The sequence below is a fragment of the Erpetoichthys calabaricus genome, chromosome 14, assembly GCF_900747795.2.
Source record: "Erpetoichthys calabaricus chromosome 14, fErpCal1.3, whole genome shotgun sequence".
Lineage (NCBI taxonomy): Eukaryota > Metazoa > Chordata > Cladistia > Polypteriformes > Polypteridae > Erpetoichthys > Erpetoichthys calabaricus.
Window position 1 is genome coordinate 82,441,672 of NC_041407.2, and position 16,414 is coordinate 82,458,085.

Sequence of the window (16,414 nt, forward strand, 5' to 3'; positions counted from 1 at the left end):
ATAGTCCCACTCATTTTAACAAGATCAGAAAGAAGCTCCATGAAAAGTAGACAGCCCATAAGCACCATGTCCAAGCTTAATGGTGAATTAATTCTACAATATACTGAAGGGTCCATTTATAAAGACACATCAGCTTATAACTAAAATTAAACAGAGGGTTCTCAATGGCGTAGATGATGAAAAAGAAAAAAAAGAGCCTTGTCTATGAGAAGCCTGGGCAATAACCTTGACATGTTCAAAGAGTACTGCAATACCGATCCAGTGGTTGCAGAATTCCATTACTAGAAACTTCTTAAATCAAAGACAAATTCCCAGCTCTCATTTGACCCCTTGACTATTTTTTACTTCCAAAAAGCCTGCTTTAGCACAGGTCATGTTAACTTAAGTAGACCTTCCATGTTTTTCTTTTTTAACAAACTCAAAAAACACATTACTGCTATACAAGGTTGTGGGCCAACATGGAGCACAAGATTGTTGTCGACCCACTAGGTTGCAAAGTTTATTAGAGGGGACACTACTACCAGGCCAATCAACCTAACCAGCATGTCTTTGCAGGGAAGTTGAAGTGCATAAAGAAAAAACACAAAAGCAATGGAAGAACATGCAAAATCCATGCAGATTCAAACTAGTTCAGCCACAATAACTCACCACTGCACCACGATGCAGCTCTCTAATAAATTCACCCAATATAAAACACAGTGGATAACTGAACTGCACTGGGGTCTCCATGACCTGTGGGCTTATTTTTCTCATGTGATGAACACACTTTGTGTCCAGAAGAGTTGTTCCTTATTTATTGGCACTCACACATACAGTTGTTATTATTTAGGGCCATTTTGAAAAGAAGAAAAAGAAGAAGAAGAGTGAAAGGACATAAGGGATTGTCTGACATAAAAGTCATGACAGTATTTACACTGATGATCTGCATGTGAATCTACAATGACCAACAGTTTGAAACTGATGAAGGATACTTTTGGGAATTCAAGACAACTCTGAGCCATCGACAAGAGATACCAGATACAGAGTGATGTGAGTTCAGTGCCAGCTGCTGACGACAGATGCAGTGGCATCATTAACCTACAGTCAGAAGCACAAATAGACCTGTGGGCTAAAAAGTCAGTCATGAAGTGCCTCAGGGCCATAGGTTCATATCCCAGTGTGGAAATCATGAATAACAGCTGTCATCATGGGGGAAAAAAAGAATCTTCATCCATTCTTCATCAGTTGTGAAAAGGAGGGGGTAACACGGGAGCAAAGCAGAAAGCAAACCTGGATGGCATGTCAGTCCATAACTGGCAACCAAAGACCAAATGCTCATATTTTTTGTACCTGCAAGGCAATAAATAAGTGTGCTTTGTGCATAATCAAAACCGTGCAATGCCACAGAAGCTGAGGCTACACTGAGTCTTGTGTATTGTGACTCGTAGGTACAGTAAATGAAATGGGACATCATTCTCTTGAAAGTTCAGAACAACAGAGTTTGAAGATGGGATGAAACAGGAAAGATGCACCACTGCTGGAAGTTTCTTTCTTTGTGGTGTAACTGGCAAATCTATAACATGTAGATTTAGAGTAGGTGTTCCCAGTGGTGAACTGGGGCCCCATCCAGAATTAGTTCCTGCATTAAGCTCAGCATACTGTGACCCCTTGTAACCATGAATTGGACTAAGCGTGTTTGAGTATGTTAAGTAAAGAAAATGACAATTATTGTTGAAGTTGTTTTGACAATGTTACTTATTAACAGGAAAGTGAGATCAAAAAAGAAGGAAACATATGTGTCTAATAGCACTGAAGAAAGACCCATCTTGTGCCCAGTGCTGCCAGGACGGAAGGGCAATTTATAATATAATATTCTAAAACAAGTTCAGCTCAGGGTTACCAGTTGAGGGCTACCCTAGCAGCTCTTGGTGCAAGACATGTAAAGCTCTGGACAGAACACCAGTCCTTTACATGGCCTACACACCTGCACTCACAATTTGGGGGGTGCAATTTGGAACAGCCAATTCACAAAGGTTGAATGTTATTGATGATGTAAGAAGAAAACTGGAGGATGTGCAGGAAAACCGAAATACCTGAGAGGAATAATCTGAGGGTAAGAGGTATCAGCTGGAAAGGGAGATTAAAAGAGGTAAACCTTTTCAGTTTGAGCAAACAGAGATTTAGAGGTAACATGATCAAAATTTTTTAAATTATAAAGGGAATTTATAGAGTGAATCCAGGCTGTTACTTAAAATAATTTTTTTATCAAGAACATGGTGACAGAGTAGAAATTTGTTGAGGGAAGATATCACACAAATGTTAGAAAGTTTTTCTTCATACAAAAAACCACATACACATGGAATAAATTACCAGATAGTGTGGTAGTGAGTAGGTGTTAAGGTACCTTCAAAACTCAACCTGATGTCATTTTGGATAATCTAGGTGAATAGGATAGACAATCTTGTTAGACTAAATGGTCTGTTATTATCACAGTTTTTATAATGTTTTAACGAAGACTGAAAATGAACAAAAACTAGGTGCAGAACTTGAGCTCAAGCAGCTAGATCCACAGAGCAACTCTGCTACTTACTGAGTGCACTGTAATGCCACCCCTATATTATATTATATTATATTATATTATATTATATTATATTATATTACAAGGGGACTCCGCCCCCTGCTCGCTTCGCTCGCCTACCCCCGGCGTTGGGTATCCTGAAATATATTAGTCGAGCTCGTTTGTTTTGCAGCCGTGCCCGCTTTGCCCGTGGCATTTCAGACGCGCATTGTAGGCGCCTGCGTTCATTGATTTTATCCAGGCGGGCTCGTGTTTGTATATCCGTCAGTCGAGGTCGTTCGTTTTGAACCCGTGCCTGATTTGCTTCCGCAGTGTCAGATGCGCGTTGTAGGCGCCTGCGTTCATTGATCTTATCCAGGCGGGCTCGTGTTTGTATCATTGAGCTGTATTGTGTTTGAATTTGGTGTAAAGCATTCAGCGGTTTGTACAATCCCAAGCAGCACATTATTCCTAACTTCACTCCGCAGTAGTGCTACTCAGAATATGGCGGTGACGCCTCCGCCTTCACTCCGCAGTAGTGCCACTCACATTATGGCGGTGACGCCTGCGACTTCCGTTCTATCTTTGTGGACCTGTGGGGCCTCCGTAGCCTCTCACGGTTGACTCTGGGGTGCAGCGCAGAATCCTCTTTTGTGTGTGGCTGTGTTGTTAGTCGTTAGCTATGGGCGCGTTGTTGCTTCATTTCTCATTCACGTTAGTTGAGCTCTTTCGTTGTTGGTCCGTGACTCCTTCGTTCGCGGTGGATGCGACTTCGCTTGCGGGTTGATGAGATGCGCGTACGTCTCATGGTCCCATCGCCGTGTCCCTGCGTCCATATCCGGTTTATTCTCGGGTAGTAATATGGATATTATATTATATTATATTATATTATATTATATTATATTATATTATATTATATTATAGCAGTAATGGCGCACTGCACGTTACACTTGACTTGAGCATTCCTAGTTTTCCTACTCTTTCTCTGTATGTTTAGCATTCATTTGCTCAGAGGTTGATGTGCTTGCTGCTTCCTGAGCAGCTCTTCTTTCTCCACCCTAGCAGCCCGCTTCTTCTCTTCTTTCCTTGGCATCTTTTTGCATTAAAACTGATTAAATCAGTGTTTGTGTTACAATTACTTAGTACATTTTTGTTAATTTTTCACTTAAGCTGGCACTTAAGTCTTCAATCTGCCTCAAGAATGATTTAAGATATGAAGATGTAGGGGAAGTGATGGCGATGGTGGTAGGGATGAGAACGGTGCCTTTACGCATGTGCTGTACGGCCACCCTGTTGCTCGCTGCCAAGACTTGATTCTATAATAAAATAAAATAAAAATAAAAAGAAGAATAACCTCGGAGGTCAATCATCACCCCAAAAGCAGATAGTAGAAGTCACGTAGTATATGTGTACCAAATTTCAGGTCAATAGGTCAAACGTTTTGCGAGCTAAAGGTAATTTAAAATCCTGGACAGACAAATGAACAGCCACGGTAGCGTATTATATAAGAAGATGGATATTATATATCCATTCATTTTCTAACCTACTTAAGCAGTTCATAGTCATGGGGTTTCTGTTTCTACCAGGTATGGTTAATTCTGCTAATACAAACTCCTTACTCAGCAACAGAAAAATGGATGTAAAACAGAAAAATCAATGAGTCGTTGGATGGCCATAATGTTGACAAAAAAAAAAAAGCATTGGTCGTTTCCATACCATACCACAATAAAAATGTCATGTGATAAACGTATAAAGCAGATTTGTAAATATTATGTACATTTAGCAAAAACAGCTAAGGGCATACAAATAACAACATGTGCTACAAAGACAATACTGCTCAATCAGACTTTTATTCCTCAAGGCCTATACTTGGCAGAATCATGAGGGAGTCTGGGTGTTCCTCAAAATCATAGGCTAGTCAGTAAGGTTAATTTAGTGATACCCATAAAAAGGTAAAAGGATTTTCTTTCTACCATTCCCAGATAAGCTTGAACCCAGCGTTGTTCACTTATTATAAACTATAAAAAAAAGGACAGTACATATTATAGGTAGAGTGAACCAAAAATGTGTGTGTGTGTGAGACAGTAGAATAGCACTCTAGTCCTATTCTTGGTTTGGACAGATAATGAGCATTCCTGAGGGATCTTCTCCGAAAGGAGGCAGCAACAAAAAAAAATCCTAAATTCACAGCAGCCCTTTACTTACTGCTTGGCGTTCTTCTATTAGTGAACTCATCATTGCCTGTGCTGTGTAGAAAAAGAGGCACACTAAAAGCTGCACTTGTGCATTCTAACTGATGATGGGAAAAAAAAACAGACCTGATCCTTAAAAGAAACAAGTGAAGATTCCTGATGAGTTTTCTGTCGCTTTAAGCTGATAATCTTTCAGGTTCTGTGTGCAGCCCTGCAGAAATAATCAGCAAAAGTGAGCAGAGTGGTGGAGCAGGAATCATGGGGGGGGGGGGGGGGGGGGAACGGGAGAGAAAGAGAGAGAGAGAGATGTGGTCACTCAGAAAATAAATGAAAAGCAGCATGACAAAAGCTGGCAGCTCTCATCTGTGCAGCTCTGAAACCCCAGATAGAATGTAAAAAGAAAGTTTGGGTTTCCTCCTCTTCAGATTACTTGCAATGAGATTTGATGGCAGAAAGCAGTGCACTTCCTTGTTTTGAGCTTGACAGAATGGCTACAGTAAAGAGGAGGGCATAAGTATGTTGAAGCACCTGGGCTGGGATTGAAATAGGTCTTCTTCTGACTTGATGAAGACAGCCATCGGACGGACAGGCACTTTCAGTGTCTTTACTTCTTTCACTGGCTAATCTTCAGCACCACTCTTTTGCGCCTTTAATAAAGAAGAAAACCAGGTGCTCTCCAGCCTGAAGGAAGGCTGTTTATGTCAGAAAGTCCTTTTCTCCAGGCGTGACAGCACCCATTTCTGGCAGCAGTGCCTTACTGCAAGCCTGCTTGGGCTGCAAGGCAAAAAGGGAATAACTCAGCTTGACATCCACCTCTGGATACCTGGTGTTACATAGTTTCACAGATGATGATGCACAAAAAGCAGAAATAATAAACACCCTAATTACAGTCTGAGAGAAAGGCAGAAAGACTGCTTAGATTGGTAGTTTAGTAGGGTTGGCAAATACAAGGCCAATCGTGACTGAATAGCTACTACATTACCCACTCTAGTTCTAGGTGCCAGGGATGGCAAATTGGAACAGTGAATTGCTATTGTCTCACAGCTCCAGTGTCCTAGGCTTTAGTCTCCATGCTGTCACTGTCTTTGTGATTATATCCTAAAGAAATGTGGCAGGTTAACTTTTGACTCAGTATAAACAAGTGTACCATTTTGATTGACCATTGTTGGTTGCCGACTTTTGAGATTGCTTCTGTTCGATTCCACTTGATCTAACATGTTGGCATGGATGGATGGACTGACTGCCTAATGCTGGGTGGTTTAGAATTAAAATACAGCTCTTTTAAAAGTATATGTCATTGTGGAATTCTTTACACATACAGCACAATGTAAAGTTTAAAAAGAAAAAAAAAGTCAGGAATGCAGATTCAGGTTGACTAGATGATTTGTTTGACTAGGGCCATATTATGTACCCATTGTGAGCGCTTTGAGCATGATAAAGGCACAATATTAATAAAATGTCTCATTATTTTCCATGAAAGTCTTTAAGCACTAGGTCACATGGTCAGACACATACACATAAACATACTGGGCCAAAGAAAGTAGCTAGAAGTCTGACCTACCACTGGGATCACCAAACTGAGGACAGCCATTGGAAAATTCTTAATTGGCTTCTGTCACTGCCCATAGAGGAATGTACTGGGGGAAGGATAACTGTCTTTGTTTTTGCTCAGTTACTGTACCAAGTATTATTCTAATAATAGATATATACAACACAAATAAAGCAAGCTGAAATAGGGAGAAGGGGTCCCAAAAATAATAAGGCCTGTTCAACTGAAATATTGCAATTAACACATATAATGACATAATTATCTCTTTCTAGGAGTACTAAATAATGAGCCAGCAGTGGAAGAGTAGGCTTCACTTGGACATAACGCAAGGGATGGGGATGTCTGGAAAAATATAGCCTGAAAGTGACCAGAAAACCTTATACAGAAGCCAGTTCAGGGAATCTTGAGGGTGCTCGATACATTAAGCCTCACAATGTCAAGTTCACGTTTAAGTCGATTTTCATATATAAAGAGTACAGTAAAAGTCATAGTTGCATTGTTTAGGAAAACACAACATGTCAATATCCATTTCATTTAGAAAAACTGGGAACTCACACAATGCCATCCTTAATAGTTCAGTTAAGGTTAGGGCAGCCAGTGGACTTAGAAATGAGACTGTGGGGCCTCTATTCATATACGGTAACACAGGATATTCAATCAGAAAGCAACTGTGAATGTTTGGTCCCTTAAATCCAAGTAAACAGATGAAATGGCATTCAAGCCAGGTGCCCCCAGCAGGAACGCAGCTCAATGATTCAAGAACCTTTTAGAGTACAGCCTAGGCCCAGAAGTGAATACCAGTTTAAGGTGTGCAGAAAGCAGATGTTCCCTGCCATTGTCTTTTGAGACTTTAGGTGAGTTGGGGTGGATGGGGAAAGCACTGTTATGTCACCCCATATCACGTAACAGGAAAGGAAAAGAAATTCAAGGACTTTTGTTCTTTTCATTTATTATAGGATACTTTGTATTGCTCCCTCTGTTCATCGCTCTTTTGTGTCTTTTCTGCATAAAAATGCTTCTTTGTAATTGTGATATATGGCCGGCAGTTTATCCCGGTCAATAACCTTAAAACCGCCAGATGGAGCCCTCCCTGCAACATGGAGGTGCCCCAAATTCCAGCAGGGCATCATGGACCTTGGAGTTTTAATTCACAGCCCTGCTGGATACCGTGGGGGCCACCAGGTGATGCTGCAAGGAAGAACAGGGAGTGGTACTTTCCATATAACCCGGAAGTACTTCCCAGTCACGGGAACGGAAGAAATGATGTACTTCCGGGCTGAAGAAAAGAAGAGTTTTGATCTGACCCAGAAGTGCTAGGAAGTCATGTGGACTGAGGGGCAGGTACACTTCCGGGTCAAGGAGTTTAAAAGGACTTTGAGAGATCCCAGCAGTGAGCCGAGTTGGGAGGAAGGGTGACTGAGCTGTTGGGAGTGGAGGATTACGAATTGTTTATTGATTAGTGTGTTGATTTATTAGTGATTATTGAGTATTGTGGAGTGTAGGTGCTTTGTGCACATTGCTATTATAATAAATTCATTATTGGACTTTTACCTGGTGTCTGACGTGTGGTCTTATGGTTCAAGGGGACGACAGTGCCCCATATTTGTCACATAATATATTTAAGCATTTTTGTGCCTCAGGACATCCTGCATACGTGTGTATGTATAAGGCAATTGCAGTGCCTCTGTGTGTGACAATATATCGGTGCATATGTGTAAGTTAATATATTATATGTGTAAATGTAATATACTTGGTGGTATGTGTGAATAAAGCAAAGTATTTGTGTGTGGTCTATTCAACTCGGCTCAATTCAATTCTTTATTACAAAACATGCTTCCATTTACAATTATAAATGAGAAACACTATACAATAATTAAAAATACAGTACAGTCAGAATACAACACAAAATACAGGATGAAACTATGTACAGTATGAGTATTTTTGTGTTTGTGTCTGTATACGGCAATATATTCAATAAATAACAGAAGCTTGTTTTAGAATTGAAAGTCAAGCAGCCATGGCAGGCTTTACTGCTCCTTGGGAGTTTGTGAATGATGAGGGACTGCTGACACCACGTGACCCTGGTGCCTGCGTTCCAGTGTGTTTTCTGAATTTGCCTTCTAAATGTGGTGTAACCCAGGTGCAGCACAGCTTTAGCGTGACGTGGAATTTTTCAGCTCAAATCCATGACACTGGCCCATTGATCTACTTGGATGTGCATGGGAACAGATGAACGTGTAATTTAATTCCAAGTGATTAAACTGGCATTACAAATGATCGTGAAAGAGAGGCTTGCTGGCATGTGAATGTTGAAATGTGCTATGTGAACCCACCCCCTGCCACATACACACACACACACACACACAAGGTCAAGGAGTCTGGTTTTAGGCACCCAAAATGCTGCAGAAATAAGCTGAGTTTTCTCAAAAGAAGATGAATAATAAAGCCAAGTCAACGACACCAATGAGACTTGTCACGGAAGCCGAGACGCTGGCAACACACTAAATTGCCGGCTGAGCTCTGGAGTCAGCGCATTTCCCAAATACAGATATGCACGCACACTGCTTTGTACTGGAGCCTGTAATTCATTAAAATGGACTTTTGTATAATAATCGCTATTACATGCACGGCTATTTGCCTTTGCCGGTGATAAAACTTTTTTTTTGTGAAGAATTAAATACTGATAGAAGCATCTTTGCTGACACAGTTAGCTTGTTTTAGGAGAACGCCACATCTTTTAAGTCTTTATATTTCAGTTTCAGCTTTCTATTCAGTACTGTAGTTTGATAAGTTGTCTGTTTTCTCCCTTAGGGTTTATTACACAGCTGATGGAGAGCTTTCCTCTATTGCATTGAATCTGTTGCAGACAATGCTAATATGGGCCAGTTTATGGTACTAATGATTAGAAGCTTTGTTACATTATCTATCCAATAATAAATGCTATGAAAGATGCTATATACGATGTACATGTGCATTCATTTATTGAGTTGGCATTTTCATCCAAAGCAACCTTCAAATTCAAAAAATGAGTAGTATAGCTGCACTTGATGATTAACATTTTATGCCATACAAAAATTAATTTTGCATACACTCAATATAGTACAAGGTTGTTGGTATCTACAGCTTATCCCAGCAGCACTGACTGCAAGGAAGGAATTAACAATGGAGGCAGACACATAAAAACACACTTTGACTTCTAATGCCTGTCTGAACATCGCCCTGACCAGTTCTTGAAAGCATGAAAAGTGGAAAAACATGGGGGAGAATGGACTTACTAGCATTATGCACCTATGGAATACTCTACCCCAAACAAATTAAATTTAATTAATCATAATTTGTTTATTATGCTTGCTTTCATACAGTACTCCACCATAAAGCTCTTCAGCCTACTGTTGTTTAGCCTTTTCACAACACCTTGCATCCATAATTTTGGTTTCCCCTTTAAACTCTTAATTATTATTGATATTTTTAACACTTTAATATTAAGCATACACTAGGAATTATTGTTTTATTTATGAAAGGTCACACTTAATTTCTTAGCGTCATTCTTTTTAATTTAACTAGCTATTCTTGTGTTATGTAATGTAATGTGTGGAAATATTAGTGACATGAAATATGAAAGATGCTACTGAGATAAAATTTATTATCCTTCCATCTGTCCATTTTTGGTGGTGGATTTGTGAATTACAGTGTCACAGAGGACTCATATTGAAAGCATCAGAGACGGGGCAGGCATCAATCCAGACTATTACTGGGTACACTCACCATCATGAAGCCCAGTTTACAGTTACCAATTAGCACAACATACAATGCTCTTGGATGCTGGGGAAAAGGGTAACATCTGTTAAAACACAAGGACTACATGACCATGTTCAGAATCAAACCTAGGTCCTTGGGGCCAACTTCCATACTACAATGTTAGTTGATTTACTATCATTGTTATTTTTTTTTTTAATGATAATTGGCAGGGAAATGGCACAGTGTTGAGTTGAGCATCTGTTACCTCACAAATACATGAAGGCAAATTTAATACTGAGCTTGGTCACTTTCTGTGTGGAGTCTGCACATTCTCCCTATGTGTGTGTTGTTTGTTTTCAGGGAGTCCCTCATCTTTTCTCACAAACCAAAGACTGGCATAACATGAACAAATGTGAGTGTATGTGTTAAATGCATCCTGGGATAGACTGGCATCAAATGTAGAGTCCATGATATCTAATATATAAAACTGATTGTGTTTGTCCAATATGCAAATCCACACCACTGAACCTATCTTGCAAGAACTTCCCAATCTCCCATATACACAGATGAACACCGTAGGTTTTGTTTCGTTCCAAAATTTAGTTGGTGCCACCAGCCCAGGCAGCACTGTGTACCCCTGCTTGTTATTAATAATAATATTAACACACAGTTACATAAAACATTTTGTTTAAAAAGAAATATAATAAAAAAAAAGATCTGGAGAGTGCATCCTCTGATAAACTAATCACAAAGGCCAGAACCAAGGCCAGCTAAGTGTAAACTAATAAACAAATAAATAATGACCTGAGATGGCTTGGTTCCAGCCTTGGCCCACTGCTATCGGGATAGGTTCAGGTCTCCTGTGACCCTAAAGTGGATCATACAGCTTTCAACACCATCTTATGTTATAATAATATCAAAATAACTAGTTGGCTCATGGTCACACGATGTTTTGAAATCAAATGCCTAAGACGAAAGCTCACCAATAGATTAAATGATGTTGATAATTTATGAAGAAAAAACAGAAAAAAGAGTTAGAAATGGGTGTGTGTACCCTGTGATGGACTGGTGGTCTGTTCTGAGTTAGGTCCTGTCTTGCACTTAGTTCTATCAGGATGGTCATCACCCTTGCCGCACTATATTGTACAATGAAGATTACTGTTGTTACTATTATTACTGTTAATAATATTATATTACTATAATTAATATTCATTATTATTATTATTAATAATAATAATAAAAACACAACTAGACCAATGGTAGGTGAAATGATTTGCTGATGGTCACACTGTGAATTTGTGGTATCTGGTTATTCATTTTAGCTGCCAGCCCACATAGCCTTAAAATTATCCAATTGAAAAGAAAGACAAAAAATGAAACAAAATGACAAGGGTGGCACAGCGGTCACAGGTACCAGAGGCTGTGTAGTTTAATGTGAAGTGTACAATGTATGGCAGGGCCAACTACATATATCTGCCCACCCACTGCTCCAAACTGGGTTCTTTACCTCATCATTTCATTGTAAAAATGGTTGTGATTGTGCATACCCATCAGCACTTGCATGCAGGTGCACCATAAGAAAATGTCTTTGTTGTTGCATTACATTTTGCATTTTTGATTTCTAATTAAAGAAAAAAAAATCTTTACTGCAGAAATGAGGCACCCTGGGCAACTGGGGTGTAAGGAAAAGCAATCAACAGTCCACTAAAAATGGACTTGGCTTTAATAATTGTTTATGCTATGGGCCTGAAATGCATCCGAGTGTCATACTATGGTAATATAAAGTAAATGACCTATTCCTTCAGACAGTTTCATATTTCTGTGCCACCCTTAGCAGTGAAACACTCCAGCTTATCATCTAGGCTTTCCTGTGCCACCTGGCCAGAGCCTGGAAAAGGAGAATTGTATCATAACATACAGGAAAAACTCGAAGGACACATACTCGTGTGCATTCAACTGACACTGCTAGTAAAGTGGTGTGAATGATGAGTGGTTGAGAACAAGTTGAAAATAAACTTGGCTTTACCTCACCTCACGCAGGCTTCTCTCGGAACTGGCTAAGCAGTGTAAAAGTCAGCACTCACGTTTCTTGGTTTCGAAGCAGGTCAACATTCTAAAAAGTGAGACAGAATAAAAGAAAGAAAGAAAGAAATTAAGATACTGGGAGATTTACTGGTGTGAGAAGGTTTAATTAAGTCACATTCAAAGACAGACAAGAGAACAGACACAGAACCAGGGAGTGGCTTTCCTTCAGGGGCCCAAGACAACCGTGAGAGGAGATGGGTGCACTGGACAGACATTTCCTGGCAAAGATGGAGTGGGAATATCTTGGACAGCTCAAGTCTTTGCCAGAAGCCAATCATTTATTATAAGCTGTCTGAGTGCTTGGGGGCTGAGGAACTGGAAGGCAAAAAAAGGTATAGGATAAGGTTTCTCTATATCTGACAAAATATTCTTTTATTTTAGTATGGAGCTAGGCAGTCTGACAAGTAAATGGTTTAGTATTTCTGATTTAAAACATTCTGCACTAAACATTACGAGTTTAGTGTGGGCAGCTCCCAGGCAAAAGTGATGGCCTGAACAGTACAGTTTACTATGACCTACGATGAGCACCATCAGGACCTGGGAAAGAAAAACTTCTTCCTTTGTTTTCAGTGCAAGAATACATAGGCAAAAGGAACACGCATTCCTGAAAACGGGCTCAACTAGAATCATGTCTTGTCAAGGTGCTCCACAAAGCTCTTGACTTGAAAAATAACACATTTATCCTTTTATCTAAATAAAGATCCAATTTGGCAGGTGACTATCCCAGCAGCAAGGCAGGAACCAGCCCTGGACGGGGTGCCAGCCCATTAAATGGTCCAGCCACACACATACACAAAAACTCACACAGGGCCAGTTTTGAACTGCCACTCAAACTAACACACAAATGTTTAGCGGTGCCAAAGAAAAATTAGAGCAGTCAAAGAATAACCCATGTAGACGTAGAAAGAACATGCAAACTCCACACAGACAACAATTGTGTCGAGGAATTCAAATACAGGATGCTGGATGTGTGAGGCAGCAGCACCACTAACAACTGGGCCATCATGCTGCTGTATAGGGGATTAGTTAAATAATAAAAATATAATAATAATAATAATATTAAGAACGAAATTTTAAGTTCTTTCATAGTATCTGATGATAATGGGTAATTAAGCTTATAATATGACATTCTCAAGCCTTCTTAACCCAATACAGAATAACTGGAGCAGATACCTTATCCAGCAGCATCCGGTGCAAGGCAGGAGCCCACCATGAATGGGGTGCCAGTTCATCTCAGGGCTCGTTGACATACCCACTCATGTGGGGCCAATTTGGAATAATCAATAACTAACCTGAGTAACTTTGCAATGTGAAATGAAGACTACAGTAGCTGGAGAAAAACCCACATAAAAATGTTGAGAGCAAGAAAATTCAACACCAAATGTGTGGAATAAGAGCCCTGCGTATGACGTTGGTTCAAAGTCTGCAGTTAGATATACGCAAAAACTACACTCAAGTCCAGAAGGTGAATTGAATCTTTAGTATACAATAACATGGTACTGTCTTTGTGTGTGTGTGTGTGTGTGTGTGTGTGTGTGTGTGCGTGTGTGTGTGTGTGTGTGTGTGTGTGTGTGATTTTGCCTTTGGTTGCCCTGTAGTGGGGATTACGATGAAATACTTTAGGGGTGTGAAGTTCAATTCCTGATTGTGGCAATTTATTTCCTTTGTACAAAAAAGGACTTAAAATGGTGCATTTCAAAGTAAATACTGAGCAATGTTGGGTCACTAATACAAACAAGGCAAAACCTGAGTCATTTTCAAAGGTGGGAAGTATTCCTAAGAATAATAATAATAATAATAATAATAATAATTCTTTGCATTTATATAGCGCTTTTCTCACTACTCAAAGCAATTGCAGGTTAAGGGCCTTGCACAAGGGCCAAACAGAGCAGAGTCCCTATTGGCATTTATGGGATTCGAACCGGAAACCTTCCGATTGCCAGTGCAGATCCCTAGCCTCAGAGCCACAAATGATGTTTTCACAGCAGATAATGGGGGCCCGTCTACCGCTGGGAGTAGTCAAAAAGCAGACAGGAGGCAAGCAAAGCACCTTGAAATGATATAGTATGAGAAGTAGGGTTTAAGAGAATGTGATTGAGAGAGGAAGCACTGGGAAAGAGAGGCTGAGACACATCAGAATACTGAAGAAAGGCGTAGGACGAATACGGAAGGTACACGTAAGGCAACTGAGGTTGAGACATACAAGGATACCAAGAAGAGATAGAGGAGGAATGCTGACAGATAAGCTTAGCTAGTGATATACAAACATGTCGATATAATTTTAATATTAATCATTTAACTTTTTAAATTGACCGTATATTGGTTTGGTGTGCAGGAGTGAGAGCATGTACAAGTGGGGCCCTGTAATAGACTGGCACCCTTTACAGGTTTGTTTCCTGCCTTAAGCCCATGTTGCAATGATAGCAACTAAAACTGGTTTAAGTATTTTGGAAAATGTTATATTATAATCTATTAAAATTAATATATTAAAACAACTGCACACTGAGCTGGTATGAGGCTGTTTCCTGCCATGAGCCCAGTGCTTCTGGATAGGCTCCAGAACCCCAGAACTCTGAAATGGATTAGGCAGGTTTGAGGATGTTTTAACTTATTTAAAATTAACATATTAAAATGAGTCTAAACTGAGATGGTGTGAATGAGTATGGGTGTGTGTAGGAGTGCACCCTGCAATGGACTCACACACTGGTCAGGGTTTTTCGTGACTTGGACCCAACGTTACATGTGATCCTGGAAAACAGATAGATATTAAAATGTCAGAAAAGCACTGAGACAGTCGTTGCCAGATACTGGTCTTGCTTCAGAGACTGATTTTACAGCTAAATCTACTTTGTCAGCTCCATAATTACACAGGGCTCTTTTCAGCTATTGATTAGAGATGTGCAGTTGGAGGGAATTTCACATATACTGTGACTTCTCCAAATCACTAATTGCTGAAAAACACTATTTGGTTTGAAAACGTAAAGAGATTTTTTTTTCTTCACCATTGCACTTTCATATCGCATCAGCCGGCAGAAGACAAAGGAAATTGATCCAGGAAACTGGGCTTACAACGTGCAGCTCCTGGCTAATCGAAAAAACTCTTCAATGGTCAATGCAAACCTTGGGCGGCCTAGGGTGCAGCAAGTATGGTAAATTGCAAAGTATGTTCTTAAAACTGAGCTGTAGTCCTGGACTGCTCGATGAGCTGCGTGCTTGCCCTCCCTTTCTCTTTCGTTTATCATCCAGCGGCTTGAGAGGCACAAGCTTGATATTCGTCAGAGATCTGACAAGACGCGTCTCCAACACTACAGCTCTTCCAGGCAGGAGTTTAAAAAAAATCCCACATACTTGTTATTCTATACTTGTACATTTTTCACATGCAATTTTAAACACGCCGACCAGATCGCTACCTGTCTTATCTGCAACTCTGACAGATGTTAAAAGGCAAATGCTTAAAAAAAAAAACTTTCCTCACACTTCTTAAAGTCTATGCTCTGTGAGTACAACTGCAGGTGACGAGGTGACTTTATGGTGCAAAGCATTCATGAGATGCATGGAAATTAGGTCTCTATTCAGATCCTTCCAGGGCACCATGATGTGGCACCACAGTGCTTTGTCATGAAGCTGTAACACAGCCACATGTAGCCACAGTTAATTCTTAGAAGTGCTGACAAACATCTTCCTCCTGTCTCAACAACTTGAGCACCTTAAAATATGAGGGGGAGGAAGAGGTCTTTGGCCTGTGGTTGTGATTTCATTGACAAACATGGGAGCAGCTCACAAACGGTATCTCACCAAGCTGTTGTAAAGAACTCTTTTCAATATTACATGCCTATATTTTAATGGTGAATCACATCTAGCAGTCCAATGAAACAACATACAAAGCAACATGTCTGAATGTGCTCCTCCATCTGCTGATTTCACTGCTATCAGATTCTTACTCACTGATCAAAGAAGAATAATAGTTCGACAACATTGTGCTCACGGTCAGATAAGAGTGGCGGGTGACATTGCCACGTGACACACCTAAAAAAAGAAGACCAAAGCTCCTTGCAGGAGGTGGAAGGTGGTATTAGTGCTGAGCTGCTTTAGAAGCTCGAGGCACCATAACTGTAAGTGTGCAGTTTAAAGGTTGGCTGGCATTTTAGAGAATTCATTGCAACACTGGGTGTCCAAAATGTACTCTACACTAGTAGGGCACCCCATCCAGGGTTAAACCCTCCAGCTCAGTCTGGGCATCTTTCTAATCTAATTTTATGAAACACTGTATGCTGTAATGTGTCTTATGAAGCAGTTTTAAATTTATTGGTGTTG

The 16,414-nt window shown here is 40.1% G+C and overlaps 1 protein-coding gene across 7 annotated transcripts in view; it reads right to left on the bottom strand.

Annotated features, from left to right (window-relative positions):
* Nucleotides 1–16,414, bottom strand: part of ahdc1 (AT hook, DNA binding motif, containing 1) — a 356,054-nt gene that overhangs the window by 209,923 nt on the left and 129,717 nt on the right. For 2 of the 7 annotated variants that reach the window (XR_007933477.1, XR_007933475.1), the window contains exon 2: nucleotides 12,047–12,128. The exons of 3 other annotated variants lie outside the window; for them this stretch is intronic. The gene's annotated coding sequence lies outside the window, so the exon portion shown is untranslated. Of the gene's footprint in view, nucleotides 1–12,041; nucleotides 12,129–16,414 lie in introns of all 7 variants that reach the window. 2 more of the 7 variants (XR_007933478.1, XR_007933476.1) reach the window with 1 other exon arrangement.